Here is an 18,608-nt window from a genome sequence, read left to right as displayed (position 1 = left end):
TATATAGGCTGCGGAACAACAACGCGAGAAGGTGCATTTCGGTTCCCGAAGTATCCCCCTCGCGATACCAGGAAGCGAGTCCTATCGGGTATCCGCACTGTTCCACACATACACATACATTCGCCCCGATCATTTCCGTCGTTTGCCCGACGACCTATGCGGCGGGAGTGTTGCCGGGATGACTTGTAAGATCGTTCACTCGGGGGACTTGAATCTCCGCGGGCTCGATACAGATCGGACGTTCGTAAAGACGGGGATGTTTCTCACCTTATTATTGCACCGTGGCGCGATTAAACCGCCGATCTCGCGCATTAAACCGAGATCTCCCGCGCGATTCGCGGTATCGTAACATTAGGCAACCGGTCCGGTTTTACGACGCGCGCGGCACCGAGATGCGTGCGCGAGAATGTCGCTACTTCATAAAATCGCCGTGTTCTAGTAAACGCGTTAAAGTCAAGTTCGCAGGAATCACTCAACGCATCCAAAAGATCACACTTCGGTGGCTTATTTTCAGTTTTTATTTCTCACTTATTGTTAATTTAAATCGCGCATTTCATTCAAACAAAAACGCAATCCGGAACTAATTGTCCGATAAGATGGATTTAAAAAATTGAACGAATAGACGCATGTTAAATTTTCGTTAAGAGCAATTCCACATTCTTTGCAGTCTGTGATTAAAAATAAATAGCGGAAAACGGGAAAATTTCACGCTGATACCGTATCGTCGATACGCGTTGCCGTATACCTCGATCGCTTTTACGCGCTGCTCACGTCGGCGGATTGAGAAAAATCGTCGAGCGACGAGCATCATCCGCCGTTTTTAACGGTTTATAACCAATTCCGTAACGACGCGTTTGACACGGATACGCGTAATTTAATGTGCGGCGCGCGTGTTGGTAATGCGTGTCCGTCGCGCGTGGCAGTACATAAAACCGGCACCGTATAGAGCAACCCGGTCGCAGATATATTCCGTCGATCAGAAACGATTGCACGGTACTCTGGTCACCAGACACGCCGGGCACGCGGAACACGGGCCGGTCCGGTCTATCGCAAAGGCGTCAATGGCCAATGTGATTGCCATCGGCGCTATGACAAATACGCCGCTGATTCGTGCATCGAACTCGCGCGAGATCGATCCTTATCGATCCGCGACATTAACTTCCTGCAACGATAAAGGCGAACATTCATAGCTCCATCGCGATTTCACTTTCCATTTGATTAACTTGGTGACTTTAAAGAATTACTTGCAACATTTAACGTGCTTCCTTCCAAAGCGGAAGAACATCATATAATAATATTAATATATACTCGTAATTTCGTTATCATAAACATAAAATTGTATTATACTATGATACTGTATTACGCTTAACTTGAAATGTTGCTTGTGCTGTATTGCAAAACTACAAGATTGTACAATATACGAGTCAGTAATTTCATACATCAAATATGAAAAAAATTAAATTTTAGACGAGATTAAGATTCTTCGGCGCGAGTTTCAATCTCTGAAAATATTGTAGAAATACCTACGTACATTAGTGACGGAGGCTTGCATCACAAACGAACATTTAACCATTCTTGTAAATCTTGCATACGAAGTAGTAATGAACAGCGTGCGCGCAGCTATTGGCCGTAACCGGTATTTAAAGGCATTCCTTACTTGTCTCGCGATACATTCATAAAGTCAGCGTGTTTCCAACTATCTCCGTTCGGCGGAAAAAAGTTACGAACAATGCCGAGGTAGGATTATCCGATCGATCGATAGTGGCACACGTGCGAGCAACTTTTATTGTTCGGGAAATTTACTGCACGAACTATGTAATGTTATAAATACCGCGACATTGATAATATTTATAAATCAAAATGACCTAGTTTAGGTTTAGGTTTCGAGGAAGATCTTCCATCCTGCCTGTCGTGAAACATTCGTAAGTGGAAAGAACGAGAGCAATTTTGTCAAAAAAGTATGGAGTATTTTGTAACATGCGTTGTTACAAGAAAGAGTGAAAGAGTTAGCACATAATATTATGAGACCCGCCAGAGAGATATTATGAGAACAACCAGTCGCTCCACAATCACAAGATGCTAATGATGATTTCTTCGATTTTGTCAAAAACAATTTGGATTCGTTCCTTACTACGGCATTTGTTCCACAAGGACAAGAAGAAAATGAATTAATGAGATATTTTAATGAAACGTCGACCTCATTCGATCTTCTGGAAAAATTTCCTTTGGTCAAAAACTTATTTATAAAATACAATACTGCATTACCGTCCTCAGCACCAGTAGAAAGGCTTTTTTCATATGCAACTTTACACTTAATTTACTAAAATTTAATAGATTATCAGATTCACAGCTTGAAAAGCGGGTATTATACAAGGCAAATTCAAAAAAAAAATATTTATGAATAAGCATGTTTGTAACAACAATACTATTTCTTTAAACGTCCTCTTTTCCTCTCCGTTTTCATTATTACATGACTACGATAATAAATTTGTGATATGAAATAAATGTTTGTGTTAATTTCGAAAAAAAGGTCATCGGCGACCTAGGAAACGTAGACATCGAATTCGAGGATTTGGAACACCTATATAGACACCGAAAACTACGGAGCGTACTGCCTGGGTGCTGTCATCGGCGATCTAGGCCACGTAGACATAAAAATTATATATTTTTTACTTTAATTGTAAGTTTTAAATTAGTGAAACCTTTTAATTAATAATATTCAAATCTGAATTTTTAATTTAATATGTAATTATGGTTTACTGTAGTCTTAATTTACAAGTTAATATTAGGTAATTTGTAAATTAAAGTCCTGTAAATCAGAATTCAATATTGATTTGTGAATTATACCAGCTTTAAAACACGAATCATGAATTAAAGCCTGTGTAATTAACAAACTAAATTTTAATTATAAATTAAAGCCGATGCAATTCACAAATCAAAAGTGATTTGCGAATTAAAGCCTGTGTAATTCAGAAATCAAATTTTAATTATAAATTAAAGCCTGCGTAATTCACAAATAAAAATTGATTTGTGATTTAAAACCTGTGTAATTTACAAATCAAATTTGAATTGTGAATTAAAGCCGGTGCAATTCACAAATCAAAATTAATTTATGATTTAAAGCTTTTGTAATTCCACGAATCAAAATTGATTTGTAAATTAAATCCTGTGTAATTCACAAATCAAAATTTATTTGTGAATTAAAGCCTGTGAAATAAAGCGAGAAGATGAAAAATTGCTTATTCATCTTGCGAAGTTAATGAGTTCGAAAAAGAACTGACTGAAAGTAACAAAAAAATTAGAGCATTTACCAACTTAATATGGATTTTGACTTTAGGCGAGGACGCACAAATCATTTAAAAAATTATTGACAAATATCCACGACATCCACGACAGATCAAATTCTTCGAAGAAGAATCAAGTTTTTCTATAGAATATCTTAATAGAGATATACGCGTAATAATTAAAAATCGAAACAGAATTGCGCATTGCAAGAGAGAGGAGGTAAATAAAATTTTAAATGAATTTTATAACTAAACTATTTCGTTACAAGAAATTGAAAAAAAATTTCTTGTAACAAAATCTATTTTAAGTTAGAAAATTTAATTGTAAAAATTTTATGACAAATTAAATTATGAAAAGAAGAAGAAAAAAATTAAAGTATATAATTTTAAAACCGAATAATTCTGAATAGCTCATCTAAAGTATTTTGAAGAGTACTAGAGTTCCTGATAAAAGAAAAAATTTTAATTTTTTTTTAAAACAAAAAAAAAGGAGTTTGATTTAAAATCAAAATAGTTCTAAGTAGCTCATTTGATTCCTTTCGAAAAGTTCTAGAGTTCCTGATAAGTAAAAAACTGCAAAACCTTAGAATTGTTTTAAAAAATCATCAAAACGCAAATGACATTCACGGCAGACCTTCGAAGTCGAATATCTCCTTAAAACTCCTATCAAAACGCCTGCAACTCTACCACTAACTACTAGTGTGATCTGGCCACTAGTTAAGAAGATATTCGAAGATGCAACGAATGAAATTCGACTAAGACCCGTTTCACACGTATCCGACACTGGACTACTGACGCTGGGTATCCGATCGCGAAGTGTATAAATTAACATGGGAGCATTTACAGGTTTGTCCGAAAGCCGATTTGTGAAAACAAAAAAAATCGATCAGGTACCCGGCATCGATAGTCCGGTGCCGGATACCTACGTGTAAAACGTCTTAATCTTTCTGTCCGTAAACGGTACGGGCACGGCACGGTTATGTCTAAATCGATCTTAAATCGGAAATATATTCACGGAAGGAGTTCGTTATACGAGTAATATTGATACAAATCTCGCAGCATCGAAATATACGCGTATAATCGATTAAAAATCTAACGATATGATTATCGTAAACAATATCAACGAGTAAAACGCATAATTTAATGCATCAAGTACATTCATGGCGTATTAAAAAGTTGAAGAAAGTTACGTGCAACGTGCGTAACTTTCTTTCATTTAAAAAAGAAATGTATAATTTTATGATATAATGAGAAATTCTTTTTCTATACGGCTAATTTACTGCAAATCCAAATGTGTTATTTTAACTAAAGCTCTTCTTACACATTTCTTGTCGTTTTGAATGATGCCATTTAACACGGTTGAACATTAACACGATTAAACGTGTTGATTTAACACGCAACAAAACATGTAAAACGAGCTTCAGTCAAATGTGTCATTTTTAAACGTATATGCGTGTAGAAATAACACTTGGATTTACAGTGTCTGATAAAACGGCTTGCAATTACAATTAATTACAAAGTGTTTTATACATACAATCATTAGTCTATATACTCTATATAAATCAAAAATGGTATAGTTACTATAACTGTCCCTACGCATTAAATATCAAAAGATAAAATTTAAACCAATACCTTGAGTTAAATAACATTTTGTTCTTTTTAATCACCATGTGTCGAAATTTATTATTTTAACACAAATAATGTTATTTTAACTCCATTGACTAGTCAAATTAATAATTAAATTAACATTGTTTTAGTTAAATTAACCCTTTAGAGGCCAGGTTATAATATAATCTTAAAAGACGTCCCTGACGAGCTTTTTTAGTCTTTTTTGTTTTTGTTTTTTTTAGTGTTGTTTTCTTGTCTTCTTTTTTTGTTTTTTTTCTTGTTTTTTTTCTTGTTTTTTTTCATTTTGTTTTTTTTTTTTTTGCTTGTTTTTTTTTGTTTTGTTTTTATGTACATAATTATGTACACAGGCCCCTAAAGGGTTAACGACATATTGAGTAGCAGAAATGGTCTTACTTCGCGTGGCCCTAATACCAGAAGCGAGTTCACACCGGCGAAACTGGAAACGATTAGTTAGATTACGTGATCGGAGGCACTGTTGGCCGTGTACCAAACCCGCGGCTGACCGACCAATCGCTCGCCGATCTGCGGGTATGCGATCGCGTATACACGTACTCGTTCTCTCGGACCTACTACCGGTTATCACGCTGGCCACGACGGCCTCGCTCCTGTCCGCGTTGCGAAACGGCAAGACTACTACCTTTTGTAAATCGTGGCAGAAAAGAACGCGAAAAAAGTGGCGAATCCGTGTTAGAATCCGAAGATTCAAGTAGCCTGAAAACTACGCTGGTGCGAACACTGTCGTATTGTATCGAAGAAGTCAGGCTATCTCAGGCCCTTGATTCTCTGCACGAGTCTCTTTGAGCCTGGGGTCAGAATCAGTTACTGGTTTTGTGATGCGAATATGTAGCCTCTCCCAGTCAAGTCATGCGCCCACCTCCCACCTCGCTGGACCGCTGCAATGGGGCTGTTCCGATTCAGTACGGCTCGGTCGCAAGATCTGATGTCGGGTGGCCAGCGCGTTCTGCAGTAACCAAGTGGCGTCAATGGCGATTTGACTGCGCCTCTAAGAGCCTGTAGTGATACGGGCCCAAGTACCGCTGGTGAGTTGTGGAGCCAAGGAAGGGCACGGTTATCTGGAAAGCTCTCGGCTGTCAATCCGTTTGCTCCCCAACACGCAGTAAATATAAAGAAGTTAAGAATGAATCTTCACGCCCGGGTTCTCGGTTGGTCCGGGCACTGCACGCACGATGCGAGATTGATGAATCGGTTAGTGCAGAGACACCCACTGACTGCGTAGATGGCTCCTCGAGAGTAGGCGCTAGTTATCGGGTATAGAAACGATTACGCCTCTTGACGCACGAGACTCATGCCACGAGTACCCGTGGCCTCCAATAGCCTTCTTCTTCTTCTTCTTTGTAAATTTTATGGCATCTAATCCTCCTCAAGATCACATAACGGCCAAGAACAAGTCGAATATAATAAATACAGACTCGAAAGATTTAATCCAAACTCGGCGCTGATTGCATCAGCAATCTTCAGAAATTATTCAGGACAAAACACGTCCGAACATGTCCACGGTCTCGACGAGACTTGCCCCCAGTAGCCGTGTCAAATTAAAATAGAAATAAATAGTAATTAGTTATTTCGTGAATGGATATCCATGTGTCAAACGCAGTGCACGGGCACTGCGTTTCAAGCATGCCCGGCGCCGGGGATCGACTCGCAACGGTGGCGGGATTCGCGTCCGCTTCTCCCACGTTGCAAGGCCGGCCAACTTCGACTCCCCGGCTAAAGTAAAAAATAATCGCATGCTTTAATGGGCTTGGAACCCTTAAGAGGGGATCGTTCGGCTGATTCGATTCGGAGTCGTATGTCAATGAGACCCCTTCGTCGGGACTGGAATACGATTGGGCCTGATGATCGTTGATGCTTTCGCTTGAACTGACCCATCTCGCGAAAACCCTTTGCAAATGGATTGTTATTGATCTTCAACTTCGCGATGTTCTCGTTTTGGTATGCCGTCACCGCGATAAATTCCGTCTCCTTGAAAGCGAACAACGCGGTTGAATGAGTAAAGAGCTCGTTGTAGTTCTTCGCATCGAAGCAACGGGCTATCCAGATCCTAGGAACGTATTTGTGCATCGATGTTAATACCACGTTATTATTGGGGTCGTTGATGTGTTGTACGTGAGCTTCAATTTATTGAAGCTGATTGTCCATCCAGTGGCTCCCCGTTGCCGGACTCTCGGGATGCTTATAAATCCTATAGCCAAAGGGCTGTTGCGGCTCTGCCGGCCCCACGAAACTCCAGCCACCCATATTGCTGTTCTCGCCCCCGTTCTGGTATCCACAGTACTTATGGCAGCGATCGGAAGCCGGTGCTATCTTCATGAGGACATAATAAATAATTCTCACGTTTCTCCAAATCGTTTACGTTTATTTGAACGGACGGAAACATGCGCCGACCGCTCTTGGTAATTATAATTTCTGTATTATTCTCGTAGAATTGCTGCCACAGGTTTCGATTAAGCAGCTCCACGTTGACTCCGCGCAGCAATGGGGGGGGGGGGTTGAAATACCCATTCGCTTGAGTTGATCCTCTCACCTACTTTGCGTTGTAGAGCGATCGGTGACTGTGCGAAAAGTGGCGATGCCAGTTGCATATTCAGTTCTAGTAGCATCAGTGCGTTGTTTAAATCCTGAGGAAACATCTCCGATGATCGACGTTTCTTCTTCGATACCGTCAGTGTAAGGTATAAAGCAAATACGGAAATGATCAGAACAAACGTCGAAATCACGTGCAGTTGTAGAATGGAACTGAGACAACCGGTTCTCGCCTACTAGTGACCTACCACAAAACGGGATCAGTGCAATCCGCCGAAACTAGGCGAACTATATGTGTCGTCGGTTGTTCGGCGCCAACATATGAGACAACTATGTGTCCATGAACCTCTTGTCCTTTCTGCCGCGATTTATAAAAGGTAATATATAAAGTAACAAATATATACATATATAACGTTCACATGATAATTTTAAATGCCATAATCTACTAAGCCAGTTAAAATAAATATTAACTCATTACGCGTTGTTAATCCATTTGTCGTAACTTTCTCTTTTTTTAACCCTTTAGAGGCCACACATCGATCTCGTAGGAGTAAAATGTTATAATTTATAAGGTAGTCTTAAAAGACGTCCCTTATGAAAGTTTTTTAGTTTTGTTTTTTGTTCTTTTGTTTTTTCCTTGTTTTTTTTGTTTTTTTTAGTACATAATTATGTACACAGGCCCCTAAAGGATTAAAAATGTTCAGAGTAGTCTGTTCCTTTTCCTGGTAATCTCAGTAGAGACATCCTGCACTTCTTCAAGTTTCTCATATATTATACATATTTGCTTTTCCGCTGAATCTCGATCAGTCGAACTCAAGATATTAAGATTCTCTAATGATTCGATAATATTCCAACAACGTTCAGATGAAGAAATTATTAGATTAATGTATGTACAAATGGCAACAACTGGCTTCTTTTATGTACAGTTTACATTAATGATATATATTAGCGATATTTAGACCCTGATAAAAATATGTGCACGGAAAGAATGGTTTTGCTGAAGTATCTAAAAATTTAGCTAAATATACAGATCTGAAAATAATTTTGTTACACCATTAAAATAATTATAGTAAGTCGCTGAAATATGACAATTCTATAAAAAAAATTTGACATTTTAGCAATCAGTTTAAGTTCTACATAATTATTTTGATCAACCAACAATATTATTTTCAGATCTGTATCTAGCTATATTCTTAAATACTACGGGTACAAAATTCGGTTTTGTGAAGCGCAAACGAAAGCCAGAGACTTGCAGAGTTTCTTATTCACGCATCATGGAAATGCACGCCCTTAATCTACACATACGGAAAAAACGGTTTTCTGCTTAAAAATAATTTTGTTGCACCATTAAAATAATTATAGTAGGTCGCTGAAGTATGATGATAATGCCGTAAAAATTTTGATATTTTAGTAATCAGTTTGATTGTTTTACATAATTATTTTGATGATGCAACAAAATTATTTTCAGATCTGTATCTAGCTAAATTTTTTGATACTTCAGCAAAATCGTTCTTTCCGTGCACCATTCTTCTGTACACTCTTTACAAATATAGAAAGAAGATATCAAAAAATAAAAATGCGTTAAGTCATTACAATGTTAAATTTACGTAAAAATCCATGTATAATACACGGGAATCTCTAAATTTTTCTCTTTTTCTTTCTCTCTCTCTGCGGTAACAAAAACTCAAATCGTTTTCACGCCAAATCGCGTGTCCGATATCGTACTAAAACTTATAATAAACGACTGCTTCGGCTAAGTGAATCTCGCGTATCATTATTAATGTATATATTATAAATGTGTACTTGGCGCCTTTTTTTTGCCTTTTTTGAAAATTACATTTACGTAGTATCATTAATAACAAAACGATATTTTCACAAGCTCGGACTATTCAGTACATCCGCTGTAATCTACTTTTCATTAAAAAGTACTGATTTGTGAACTATTCATCATCATATACTGTAGGTACCAATAAATTCTAGATTTAGTAAAAACACAAGATAAATGCTATCATTTATCAAAACTCATTTAACCGACAAGCTTAAAGATGCAATTAATTATATGGATTTAATTTTAATTGTATACAAATTATCGAATTCTCTAATAAAAATTCGCACAAATTTAGATTTTGTATTAGACGTTTAATCATTATGTCCAATATAAAATCTAAATTTGTAGAATATAAAGTTTATCTTTATTTTGCATATAACAAAAAAAAAAGAAAATATCTTATTAATTATTTCGGCTCGTGTGAAGAGAAATTATTTAATTTTCAGATCCAATTAAAGTATAAAGGTACTAATACCCGGACACTTAAAACTAGGTAAAAGTACCAATGCCTGGACACGTATCTATGTCTGGATACCTTTAAAAAAATATAAATTTATAGAAATAAACGTTTGGATACCATAACTAAAGTTTCAAACTACAAAAAAATATATTTTTATTTTTGATTTTAATTCGCGTTATACTTATAAATAATAAAGGTGTCCAGATATAGGTACATGTCTGGGTATTGGTACTTTTAACTTAATTTCTAAATGTTGAGCAAGACATAATATATTAATTTCTTAATGGCCAGTTAAGAAGATATTCGACTTCAAGGATGCAACGCGTAAAATTCGACTAAGTCCGCATAAAAATTTTTTTTAAAAGTTCTAGACGTTCTGATAAGAGTTCCGTTTTTTAGTAGAACTCTAAGAATTCTGAAAAGAATTTCTATGATCGAAAACGGTGTTAAGAAGACATGCGACTTCGAAGATCTGCCGTGAACGTCATTTGCGTAAGTTTTGATGATGATTTTTTTTAATGAATTTTTTTGGCAAAATTACCAGAACTATCGCTAAAAAGTATCAGGAACTATAGAACTCGACTGTATGCGAGAACTCTCTTTTATTTTTTATCTGTTAGAAAATGATCTGCTACGGGAAGTTAGCAGATCATTTTTTCGATCGACTGTTTTTTTGGAATAGACCAGTACGGGATTCTCTAACTCCTTAACGACAGTTTCGGTATCGTTGCGCAGGTATTATATATTATAAAAAAGCTGCGCAACGATACCGAAACTGTCGTTAAGGAGTTAGAGAATCCCCGTACAGATGTTTCGTGCGCGACCGAGGTACCCTCAGGACACGAAGTATGCCGGGACCACCCTGTCCAGGGCGCGGGGCAAGAACCAAGGAGGTAGCGAAAAGAGGGTTCAAAAAACGCTCGCTGGGTTATTCTGACAAACACACTTTATTGCACATAGAGTACTTCTCGCATTCACGCACCCGAGCACCCGGAGCATTCGCGGGATGGCGGGACGGAAATCTTGAGTCGCTCCTTCTGTCTGCGTGGCTCGCGAAACGGAAATCTTGTAGAGCGGTAGATGACCGCCCTCGCGTTCGGAGATCTTGCTCGCGGTCAACGGATATCTTGGCGCGAAGCAGACGAGCGACCGCGGTCACGAGGTGCGAGATGCTCAGGCTTTCCTTTTGTCTCGGGTACGCGATAGTGAGTTCGCGTTTTACACAATCACTACTCGTTACATTCACGCTGATGGTCCGTGTTCACGAACTATTACTAAAAAGTATCAGGAACTATAAAACTCGACTGCGTGCGATAAGAACTCCTTTTTATTTTTGATCTGCTGAAAAATGATATAACTTCACCGATATAACGATATAACTTCACCGACATCAAAGCAAGTCATGTAAATCAAAAAGATATATTTCGTACATCATACAATCGGTAGAATAATGCGTATAACATGTAACAACATGTAACAACACTGTCTTAAAAAGAAACAGATGACATTAACGTTACACATCAACGTCATAAATGGACATAAAAAATTAGAATGTGTGGTAAATGTGTGGGATCATTTCACTGACGTGTGTAACACGTTTGCTATATGTAACTGTGGATATGAAGTCCATAGCCCTGACGACAAACAAATGTTGAAGATTTTAAAAGAACATTTACATCGTGCACACAAGTTTAGATACGATAAAATGCGAATATGTGTTCCATACAAATTCCGATCGTGTTACGATCACAAAGAAAATAATGCTACGTGCCGTATCTGCAATCGTATGTTTGATTTAATTGAAAAAAAAAATGCTGAAGCCCTGTCAAAACATGTTAAGAATGAGCATCCACAGTGGGGTAACGTGTAAGTATACATTAAAAAAAAAAATCTATAATATTTATCATTCCGCAAATTTAATAATTATATAATTTATTGCAGACTTCCTCACCAAGGCCGATACCAACAATGGGTGTATTATTATACAATTTTAATTTGTTTAATTATAATCTATATATATATATATATTATATTTAAAAAAATATATATATATATACATATATGAAGAAGCAAAATTATAAAATTACTCCTTGTTTGGGATTTTCACGACTACAGGATGTTTTAAAGCGGCAAATGATCAAAGATAATTTGCAATAAAACGCACGTTGAAATAAGCGTACCTACGCGACGCATCATCGTGCAGTTGCACAATTTAACATGAATATAAAACCCAAAGATGGTGCGTACATGGTCGAGAGTGAAATTGAGGCGTTTAATATGTATGAATGCTTAAAAAGAGCAAGATGACTCGCTCCTCGGATCCCTTACGATCATCTGTCTCCTCGCGGTTACATTGCACAAGCGTCACGTCTAACGTAAAAGCATCGATCTTTGTCAGCCGTAAAATCGGCCGCGTCGCTTGCACAATTCTACCTTGCACTACTTCAATTTTGTTGAACGTTGCAAATCATCAAAATAATTATGTGTGGTGGCTCAAGATAGAATGTCAAAACACAATAATTATTTCGACTAATATAATAATTGGTCCAAAAAAATTATTTTAGATCTGTATTTAATTATAAAAATTTGTAGGCGTTTTTTAATATTATTTATATTGTAATATAAATATACCACATATAAGTATACCACAAGTACGCCATAAATTTAATCGCTACTATTTACCGTATCGGCATCTTACATTAAGCTCCATTTACTCCCTGCATTGATATTGCAAAAAGTCCCTGTGTCTCGCAAGAATGATCCAAGTACACGTCACATTTTCTTGCCTGTCATTTGATTTATCTCCCCATTTTCGCGAACCTGTTGCAACCGCTCGGACAAATTGGTTCCGATTGACTCTCTCTGCCTCGGATATCTTTGAATTCTATCAGAAATTTTACGAAATGCACGTTGCTCACCTCTGTGAAGTTAGCACTGCAATTTTAGAATTTTGATATAATTTATAATTGAAGGAAATACCATAATTCTAAAATTGGCACAATTTCTTTTCAAAATTTTCCTCATTGAAAATTCCCACATCCACAATCCACCATGTCAACCAGCACTGAAAGTATGGAGATTAAATCTCAAGATGGAGATGAGCTAGATCGATTGGACGCTGAGTGCATGGCATCTGAAGAGTTCAGGACCACTGAAGATGAACCAATAATATCGAACCCCAAAGATCTGGGCAAAACAGGAAAAAGAGGGAAAAAGTCCACCCAATATAATATATAATTGATAGAGTTCTGGCTCTTCCCTAAAGAGTTCTCGAGTTCTTGTGTGTGTGTGATAAATTAGAAAAATAGTTCTAGTGATTTAAACTAAAATATATATTTTATCTTCTATTTTCGTTAGAATCAGTAAAACACAGGTCAACACGAGTATCAATAATGAAGCCCAATATTATGGTGTTTCAACCTCAACTTGACCTAACATAACTATTCGACAACGGATTCGACTGTCGAGCACGCGCAAACAAAGGCCATTGGATCCGTTTCTCCGTTTAATCGAAGACCGTGATCGACACGAATCTTAAATATGGACAGATTACAGAGATTACGGGCAGAGAGATTGGAAATGAAAATATGGCGCTTCATATGAGTTAAAAACACAAATCATATGATTAAAGTGTTGTTTCTAATGGAAAAAAATGGTGCAAATTAGAAATTTGCACTTGGCTTCCTCATAGAGGAAGTGACGTCTTAAGATGCTAATACAGCCCTCTGATTGGCTGATGACGCCTTAAGACTATACTTAAGACGATTTTGAATATAAGACTTTAATTTCAATTCAGATCAATTGTGCATCGCAATACTTTTCGATATAGAACTTTTTCGATGCTACCCAGAACTCCGAAGAAAACATTAATTTTCCCCCAAAAATTTTCCGAACTTAAAAAATTCGGTTAGGGTTACCCAACACCCCCCCCCCTCCCGAGGGGTATCACGTCCACGATATAGATGATGGGTTAGCAATGTGCAAACATTGTTCAAAAGAATTTCGCGAGCCACGAATTTTAAATAAATTAATAAAACACTTATGGGAGCATGGTATATAACTAATATAAATGAGCCCGTACCGTACAGAGTACGAAAATATTACAAGTGCTCATATGGTGTGGCGGTATGCAATATATGTGGTTTCATAAATTACAAATATATATCAAATCCTACGGATGTGATAAAACATATGTAAATAACAAACATCCCAATGCAATTGTGCGTGCTTTTACCACCGTCCTCTTCCGCTCACGCAGAGCGGGTATGGCGTTGGTCCTGAGCGAACGCGATACTAAAGCGGAGCGACTTAATTTTGTAAACGGTTTGAATAAAGTGAGACATACTTGTATTAAACCGCGAGAGTCGAGTGTGCACACCCTTCCCAGCCTACATACATAACATAGATACAGGATGACTTCGTTACATGGACACTGGCAATATACTGTTGATTTATATACCTCCAATAATTTTCCTCAATATTTGAAACTAATGCTATGCGAGAAATTGGGCATTGTATATAGAAATGTATACGAAAGCAATAAATTTTATTTTGCTCCTTATTTTAGAGCATCTCGTAAAGTAGCTAAGCAACTAATATCATCTCTAAGAAAAAATGATCCGAAATTACAATATGTACTTTCCGTTTTATAGATCTATTCGATTTGTTTTCCATAACTGACGTAAATAGTGTAACATTATATGATAAAGCTAAATTATTAATATTAAAATTAAGAAACGAATCAGATTTAATGCAAATTATCTTGAACTATAAATTCTGTAATATTATTTTTGTATAATTATTTTTCTTATGTGTAATTTCACATTTTACAGCTGACTTATGTTATCATATTAAATGTATTCGCACTTGTATATGCAATTAACAAATTTCGATATACATATATCTTATCGATGTATATTTCGACCTATATTATTTTAGTATTAACTTTATGAACTTTATATATTGTAATCGTAATACATTGTAAATATAATAAAAACTGCCAAAATAAAATATTTATTTTTTTTAAGACACTGTAATAATGAAGTACATAACGCTCTCAAAGTGGTGAAAATCACGCTCGACGACTTTCATATATGTAGCAGAATCTTTTAATTGAGAAACTAATGTATCTCTGTTGATCAGAAAAATTAGAATTTCAATCTATCTCGCCATTACATGACTCTGAACAGGAAACAATTAAATATAGTGTATTTTGTGAGAAAATGGTTATCCTAATTTCTCATTATAAAGCTATATTATAACTGATCCGGATATATATCGTGCATCGCGCGTAATAACGCAGTGGCGGTTGTACCTCTATCGGTTGCAACAGAAATGCAAGGATCGTGCGCAGCGAGCCTTGGATCGATTCACGTACGACGCTGCAGCGCGCCGCTGCACTTATTTCTGCGTGGCTGCGCCGTTAAAGTGCAACAGCGAGAGACAGCCGGCCGACCGACGCCGACGTAGAGAGACAGTTCAGGTTTTCCTCCGATATTTCTTACAAATGTGCGTCGCACACCCAACATCGAGTTTGACACGGCGTAAAGTTTGAAACGAAACGCCGGAAACGACAAGAAACTCTACTATTTGCACGGTGTGGTATTAATCTAACAGGATCTCTCGAGAGATCTCTCTTGTTATATCACCGCTTTATAATTAGTCACCGTTTTTTACATATTTTGATATTATATTATTTATTTGCAGTAAATAATATAACGACATCAAAATATGCAGATATATGTATGTTATAGTATTATATATTTGTAATATATAAAAGATTTAAAAGAGAGATGATATTCAAAGAGTACAAATGAATAAATCATGTACAGATATGTAAATTGAGATGTAGCAGTCTCATCGTTATGCTCGTCTCGAGAATTTTTGTAAACGGTCTTTATGCGTATAATTATAGCGAAGTAAATGCACTAACACGCATTTGCCAGTGCATTTACTCGCAGTGATATAGCTCTTACAAAGTACATCGAAGTCAGCATAAATCTGTCTTTCGACGTTTATTCCCCAGGACGCATTAATTTCTGCGGATTACCAACGGTCTGTCGTGACAACAGATCCTTCCAAAGCGAGCAAACGGTCACATCTACCTGCGATGATCGTAAATATATACATATCGAGGTACTTGTTATAAGAATGTACGCATTTCGATTAAAATGCTTATACGATACAAGATATAATTTCGACTCAAGAATTTCTCATAGAATTTATAATCATTTTTCACAGATAATTTGCACGAGATTAATTCCTCGAGTTTTGAAATTCCGTAGTGTTTTTGTTAGAAGAAAGTGCATTACTGTGGTTCATTGCGTACAATCTTCCCAATTAGTCCTAATATTTCCAACGCCGATCCCTTTCGCTACAATTCCTGGAACGCTTTTAACGCTCATCGCGACAAAACGCGACTTAGGGTACTTATAAAAGGCGAAATTGCTATAATCTTCTCGGCGAAGTTGTGGCAAAAGGACTCAACAATGCGCCGGGAATGACGTTCGCTTCATAACGCTTCTGCGAACCGCAGAGTTCTACTTCGGATTGGAAAAAGCACGTCTTCCGCGAATAATAAGAGATCGATAGGAGATTACTACGGCGCCATAGAGTCCCAATTACCCGCATGCAGCTGATTCGCCGGCGAGAATGTCGAAAGCGCGAGGAACTCGTGAAATGCAGCAAAGTACATTTGCGACGCGCAATCGAAGAGAAGTGCCCGTAACGAGAAGCATACGTTGGCAGGGCTCAAATCAACAAAGACCGAGAAAAATTAGCGACAAGAAATGGCGCATGAGTATCGAATAATTCCGCTCGCCGGTACCTTTTTGCCTGGTCCCTGACATTTTCATTAAGAGCCCGTCCTTTTAGAATCTTCATGGTTATTTATAGAATAATCAACGAGTCTCGAGGCGTGCCGATTCTTCTGCGTTCAAGAAAAAGAGAGAAAGAGAGAGGAAGAGAGAGAAAGAAAAAGAAATAGCTCGAACATCGACCGTACTATAGTTAATTACCGCAAATTCGATACACATATTAAAAGTTCTAATAATATGCGTTGTGCGAGTTATAATAATTATGTTACAAAATTTCATTATTGTTGTTAATTATCTCAAAACGACTTATGCTAAAAGAAATGTTCCACAATTATTACTAAATAATTATCACTGAAAAACTGATCTCGATTAAAAGTATAATACAAATCAATTAATGGCACAATAATAATAATAATAATACAACAAGATACAAAATAGTCTGCGTTCAATGCAAAATTTTCCCAGCAATCTTTCCTTTTATATTAGAAAGTGCATAGTGTGAATTGTTACAGCTATCAATATTGATTTCTCGATATTCCCGAGTAATGAACAATAACGTGTTCCGTTGTGCAATTTCTCTTGGACAAGTAAGGGTGATCTAAGTTGTTTGTAGGAGCGTGATAATCAACTGGAAATAACAAATGACGATGTACACGTGAAGGTAATCTAGCGCAACGATTACCGCTACCTGGCTTTAATTAGGCGAGACAGACCGGGGAGAGAACCAGATATCCTTCGGTAGTCATCTCGGAGGTGTCTCGGGATACCAGTCACGAGCGTTTACGTAAAAGATTCCGACCGTGAGATCCCGACGCGCTATGCCGGCGGCGAAACAATGCGCCGTTAATTCGCGAATTAATTCGCCGACGCGAACAGTTATAACGACGACGGCCGGTTCGAGAAGTTTCGTCCAGCCGTTCGATCGATCGCGTGAGACTCACTCTGCGGGACGACGACTAACGATTGGCATACTCCGATCGCGCGTAATGACGAAGCACGCACGCGGAAGAAAGGCCGAAGTCGTTTAACCGCCGCTTTTCCATGTCATTACGCCGATCTGCCATTTTATATTTAGTCGGTGGGGATTCCAATTAGCTTCTCTCTCCGTCGTGCGCCTTATAAGAAGGCATAGGACGGGTATATCCCGTACACCATATATATGGCGGTATCCATCGACGGCGGGGAGCAAAGGCGCTGACCTTCGGAAGGTCATCCGTCTTGCAGCGAGTACGATATGCTTCCGTGTACCATCCGTGGTAGCAATAAGGGACCCCGTGACGCCCGGTAAGGAATATTGACCTTACGTGCAGCGAATTAAATCGTTGTTACCTAACGAAGCGCGACGGACGAGCTGATATTATAGAAATAATTAACCAGCCGTGCCGGGTTAAAAATCATTACCGCGCGACGGTCGTGTTAACTCTCTCGTAAATCAGTCCCCGCGATCTCTCGTTGCCGTTACACAAGGAAAAATGATGATGGTACTATATATTTACATTCTAAAAAACTCGTAATTATTAACCAGAAGCCGAGATCATCATCTCTGTGAAGTTGGCACTTCAATTTTGGAATTTTAATATACATATATAGTATTACGACTTAATTTTTCTTTCCATGTGGTTGGACAAAACAGCGATAGAGCAGGTAGATTTTCATCACTTGCAGCTTGCAAATCTTTAAATATTGCGATTCTTTTTGGAGAATCGCGAACAAAGTTTATCAAATCTTTCGCTACTCCGAGAAAATGATTAATTATATCTACATTCTTCATTGCATCTTGTGCAACGAGATTCAACGTGTGCGCTGTACAATGAACAAAAAGCGCTCTAGGTTCCAAATTCCAAATCAGAGATTGCGTGCCGGAGCATTTTCCGCTCATATTTGAAGCGCCGTCAAAACATTGACCTCTCAATTTTGTAATGTCTAAGTCATAAACGTAATAAGACATCTTTTACAACATTTAGCAGCGTTTCCGATTTAGTGTTGCTTACTTCGTAGAAACCTAAGAATGTTTCTTTTATTGTTAAGTCCGGCAACGTAAATTCGGA

At 37.6% G+C, this 18,608-nt stretch overlaps 1 pseudogene; it reads right to left on the bottom strand.

Annotated features, from left to right (window-relative positions):
* Positions 1 to 3,814: 3,814 nt before the first annotated feature.
* On the bottom strand, positions 3,815 to 18,508 carry LOC139819176 (uncharacterized; annotated as a pseudogene).
* Between the last annotated feature and the right edge of the window lie 100 nt (positions 18,509 to 18,608).

This window comes from Temnothorax longispinosus, chromosome 9 (genome assembly GCF_030848805.1).
Source record: "Temnothorax longispinosus isolate EJ_2023e chromosome 9, Tlon_JGU_v1, whole genome shotgun sequence".
Taxonomy (NCBI): Eukaryota; Metazoa; Arthropoda; class Insecta; order Hymenoptera; family Formicidae; genus Temnothorax; species Temnothorax longispinosus.
This window is presented reverse-complemented; position numbering and strand designations above follow the sequence as displayed.